This window comes from Octopus bimaculoides, chromosome 28, assembly GCF_001194135.2.
Source record: "Octopus bimaculoides isolate UCB-OBI-ISO-001 chromosome 28, ASM119413v2, whole genome shotgun sequence".
Taxonomy (NCBI): Eukaryota; Metazoa; Mollusca; class Cephalopoda; order Octopoda; family Octopodidae; genus Octopus; species Octopus bimaculoides.
Window position 1 is genome coordinate 16,664,964 of NC_069008.1, and position 4,963 is coordinate 16,669,926.

Consider the following 4,963-nt stretch of genomic DNA (forward strand, 5'->3'; position numbering starts at 1 on the left):
AAAAAAAAAAAGGGAATATTTTCAAATGAAAAGCTGCGATTTAAGGGAGACTTGGCTATTATTTCTAGCATATCCCATGACGGGTAAGGTTTAGGGGTTGATAAAAATCATAAATTCTAACAAAAAGTTTTTAATAGCATACAAGAGTTTATGGTATTAATAGGGGGGGAGGTGTATTAAAAAATATCAATACTTGTCAGATTAAAAAATAAACGACGAAGGTGGTCATAGGATATGCTAGACACCACAGTCAAATCTCCATTTAATCACACACCGTTACGTCTGAAAAGATTTGCTTTTCCCTTTAACGAAAACGGTTTCTTCTATGGTTTGTAAGTCCGTAGTGCCCACAAAATGGACCGAAATTGGTTCGGAGAGGGGAAGACGGGGGGAATAGGAATGTGTGTAAAAAACATTTCTTCAAAAACACTTTTCTTTTAAGTGATGCAATCATTTCCAAGGGTATAGAGATAAAAAAATCTGAGAAATAGCCGCTGACGATTTCCATATTTCGGTACTATTCAAGAAGAGTGCGCGCACTTGTGCTAGCTAGTCGTAACTAGTCGATCCTACATCGACTCTCAGAATAACGGTCAGGTACAAAGACTAAAAACCTATTTTTTTTTATCTTCTGGGACCACTCTTCTTGAATCGTACCCCATATTTCTACGGTTTGTTCACAATCTGCTGGAGTAGAAACCCTCTCCGGGATTTATTTACGCAGGAAGCACCTAAGAGGAGGAATCCTCACATGTGCTTACCATGCAACGTGGACTTACAAATAAATGAGACATGAACGACGGTAAAACAGGTGGTTACTCTAATACGTGCAATAACAAAGCGAGCATTCGTCAAGGAAATTGGTTCGAAAACAGCCATCTCACTTTGTTCAATATCATCCTTCTATCATATTGCTGGGCCGACGACTTCTCTCTCAAAGACATTTCTCATAAGGTTCACTGCAACAAGAATACTTATGGAATTCATTGATGCAATTTAAACTGTGAATTGATTTTACGGATTGTAAAATAGGAAATTATCCCATGTTGTCCTGTGTGTGTCATTCCATCTGTCCTTTGGTGAAACTTAGTCTACTTAGGAACATTCTGCTCAACATGGCTCACTGTAGCGTAGTGTTGTGTGCTCTGGAGTAAAGCAATCTGAATTAGATATGACCAGAGAAGCGAAAGAGATGGGGGTGACAGCACGGAAGGCCACAGTCCCCCGGGACCCACAAAGTGTAAAGCTGAAAACCTGGACATCTTCAGAGAAAGGAAGGGGTAACAGAATACTCAATACACAGTATAAGTATTCCCGGATTTCTGGAAGCCAGATAAGAGATCCGGCACGTGCGATCAATCGATGGATAGGTGTGTATATCTTACCTGTTATGCTATACAAATCAATATTTAGTGGGGAAAACATACAAAAACACGTTATTCTTCTCGCGAGCCAAGCAGGTTGCAAAGCAAACGGAAGTACTGTGTCATGTGACAAAAGTAAACCTACCGCTCTCTATTAAATGAAACCAAGAATGTTATCATAAAGGGGAATTAATAATTAATAATATTTTGATGCAAATCACCATGGTTACTGTGGTTAACATCTGGCTCTGATAAACGACTCTTCATTATTGTCACCATCGGCCGTGGTGGTGATCTTCTAAAAGAAATATGGCGATCTAAGCTCGCCGACATTGCTTCAGGCGGCAGAATCGTTAGCGCGCTGGACGAAATACTTAGCGGTATTTTGCCCATCTCTACGTTCGGAGTTCAAATTCTGGCGTCATTTTAGGGGTCGATGAAATAGCTTCAAAGGCATGGGTTGGACAGTTTGAGAAGGAATTGAACGTTGGAAGGCTGCAGCAGGCAGTACAGACGTTTAACAAAGATTTTGTCATCCGAGTCTAGTCACGAAGTTTTATACGACCCAAGGCTACAATTCAATACGCTTTTCGAAAGTGTTATGCAGCTGAAACGAAATGTCAGAAACTCGAGATTAATGTCCTGAGAGGAAGATTTTATTAAAAACATCGTAGTACTAAGTTATCTCCCTTACATAGATACAGTCGTGGATAGGATTTCTATGAAACAGCGGTCCCCAGCCTTTTTTATACCACGGACCGGCTTCATGCCGGACAATCTTTCCGCCGACCAATAGTGGCACATATGTGTAATTTCTATGCATTTCGTTAATAATACCAATAACAATTGCAATTTGTTAAAGGGAAAAACAATTGTGCAATCTTTTCACTGTCATGTACTGAAATTCTATGATAGACAGTTAAGGTAGACGTAAAATATACACTTGTTATAAAATGAATTCAGTTATAACGGATAGTACTGCGTAGATGAATACTGAATATTTAAACATATCTTTTTAAATTTAACTATTATATTATTTGAAAGAATTATTTCTTTGTGGCCCGATAGCAATTGATCCATGGATGAGTACTAGCCCACAGATGGGTGGCTAGCGTCCTCTGATATCAAATACGAAGTTGGTAGTTGCTCTTATATACTTTTACATCAACTGTCTTGTGTACATTTATGGTTCTATAAGACATTTTTACTTATGGTTACATAAGATACATGTTTTTTGAAGCAATTTTCAGTGTAGTTGTATCCAGTTTAGAACAGAAGTGGATACAGACAGAATCCCATATCCCTGTCTGTTGCAAGAGGCTACTAAACTGGCTACAAAAAGACAAACATGTAAAACAAAAAAAGCATAGATTCAGTTAAATTTTATTTGTTCAACAATATTTCTTTTTCTTTGATCTATATATGGTCACTTCACCTGCTAGTAACAACAGCTAAATTCTATGCAATTTAAACCTTCTAGTCCTGAAAATTGAAGAATATTTGTTGATGTAATCCAGGATAAAGAATGTGAGAAGGTAAAACAGGATAGTCATGGATGAGATACAACTGCCTCTGCAGAAGAAGTCTGAGAAGTAATATGCAAGAGAAAGACAAAGACTGTTCCACGGAGAGAGAGGGGGGTTTGTGAGTGTAAAAGGAGAGGGGGAGGAAAAGGAAGGGGGATGCAGTGAGTAGTGAACCTGTGTCTATTGAGGAGCAGAAAGAAAGCAATGATACAATGGGGAACTACTTTTAAGAACACCATCACAGAATTTACAAGGTCTTCTAAACCGAGTCGACACAAAGTGGTCGTCTGTGGACCGATGCCAATCTGCAAGCCACCAGCTGCTAGTACCTGACGAGTTTCCAGAAAAGAAAGAAACGCCATAGAATGCTTATGTAATATTGTATTATTTGTTTACAAAATAAGTATAAGATGAAAAAAGTTGTCAACTTTTATTATATTCAATGTATATATTGTTTCTGGTATAAATTAATATTACTAATATTACCGGTCCCTGGCATACTGGAAAAATACAACTGCAGAAGTATTTTTCTAAACAATATCGGTGGTATAGATATCCACCAGAGAAAAATCTCTGTAAATATTTAAAGAGCAACAGTTTTGAATCACCAATTTAGATTTAGAAGAAGATCAGGATGATCTACTGAAGTCTTTGGATTTCGATTTCCAGTCAACTTGTGCTCTGAAATTTCTCCACAAATTTGGTATAGATTTCATTATAGAGCTAATTACATTGACCGAGGGCATTTGTAGTACAGTTCATGGCATCTGCATTCTTCTAAATCCATCCAGGTTTCTTATTACTGTTCAGTACGACATGTTTATAACAAAATTTGATATATACAGAGAGAATAGCCACTTTCTCCTCATTTGTAAGACTCCTAGGTCGATTTATTTTTTCACAAAAACATTTCACAGATTCCAGCAATGGTTCATCCACAAACTTATGCTTCATTTTGTGAGTGTAAGAAACGATATTTCCCTTTCTTTTTTCCTTCTTGGTTCCAAAACACAATCTTCAAAGGAATGTCTCAAAAGGGTAACCATGACGAATATGATTACTGTCAGGGGATGGGTGATGACTTTCAAGGGCACAAAGGGGAAGCCATGATTTAGCAGGCGATAAGTTTTAAAATATATATTGTTGATGGGTGTTCTAATGAACTTTAACAATGACACAATCACACTTTCACATGGATAGACACATGTCTAATTAAGGTTCTTCTTTGAAAGAATAATTAACCACAGGAATCACAGTGATATGGTTTCTCTCCTGTATGAGTACGTTTGTGACTAGTTACTCCCTTCTTCTGAGAAAATGATTTCCCACAGATATCACAGTGATGTGGTTTTTCTCCTGTATGTATAAATTTGTGTTTAGTTAAGGCACTATTTTGAGCAAATGAGAAACCACAGATATCACAATTATATGGCTTCTCCCCTGTATGAATACGTTTGTGTTGAGTTAAGTTTCTATTTTGAGAGAATGATTTACCACAGGTATCACAGTGAAATGGCTTCTCACCTGTATGAACACGAATGTGTTTAATCATGTTACTGCATATAGAGAATGATTTACCACAGATATTACAGTGATGTGGTCTCTCTCCTGTGTGAATACGCCTATGTACGCTTAAGACACTACTGTCAGAGAATGATTTACCACAGATATCACAGTGATGTGGTCTCTCTCCTGTGTGAATATGCCTGTGTACACTTAACACACTCCTGTCAGAGAATGCTTTGCCACAGATATCACAGCAAAATGGCTTCTCTCCTGTATGAATACGTTTGTGTGTAGTTAAGGTACTGTTTTGAGAGAATGACTTACCACAGGTAACACAGTGGAATGGCTTCTCACCTGTATGAACACGAATGTGATTAATCAGTTTACTGCTTGTAGAGAATGATTTACCACAGATTTCACAACTATGTTGTGATTTTCCCAATTCTTTTGCCATTTCTCTGAGGGATACAAACAGACCCAACCATTGAAGTTTCTCACAGTATTAAATTTTCCCCTTATCTTTTGTCTCACAGCACAGCATGTAATTTCCTTTCTCTTCTTATTCTT

The 4,963-nt window shown here is 37.6% G+C and overlaps 1 protein-coding gene and 1 pseudogene across 1 annotated transcript in view; both read right to left on the reverse strand.

Moving 5' to 3' along the window:
• The window catches only part of LOC128251053 (zinc finger protein 470-like), a 14,698-nt gene extending 13,185 nt beyond the window's left edge, over positions 1 to 1,513 (reverse strand). The window contains exon 1 of the mRNA XM_052977367.1: positions 1,386 to 1,513. The gene's annotated coding sequence lies outside the window, so the exon portion shown is untranslated. The remainder of the gene's footprint in view (positions 1 to 1,385) is intronic.
• LOC106878357 (zinc finger protein 62 homolog) overlaps positions 1 to 4,953 on the reverse strand; it is a 9,071-nt pseudogene extending 4,118 nt beyond the window's left edge.
• Positions 4,954 to 4,963: the final 10 nt, after the last annotated feature.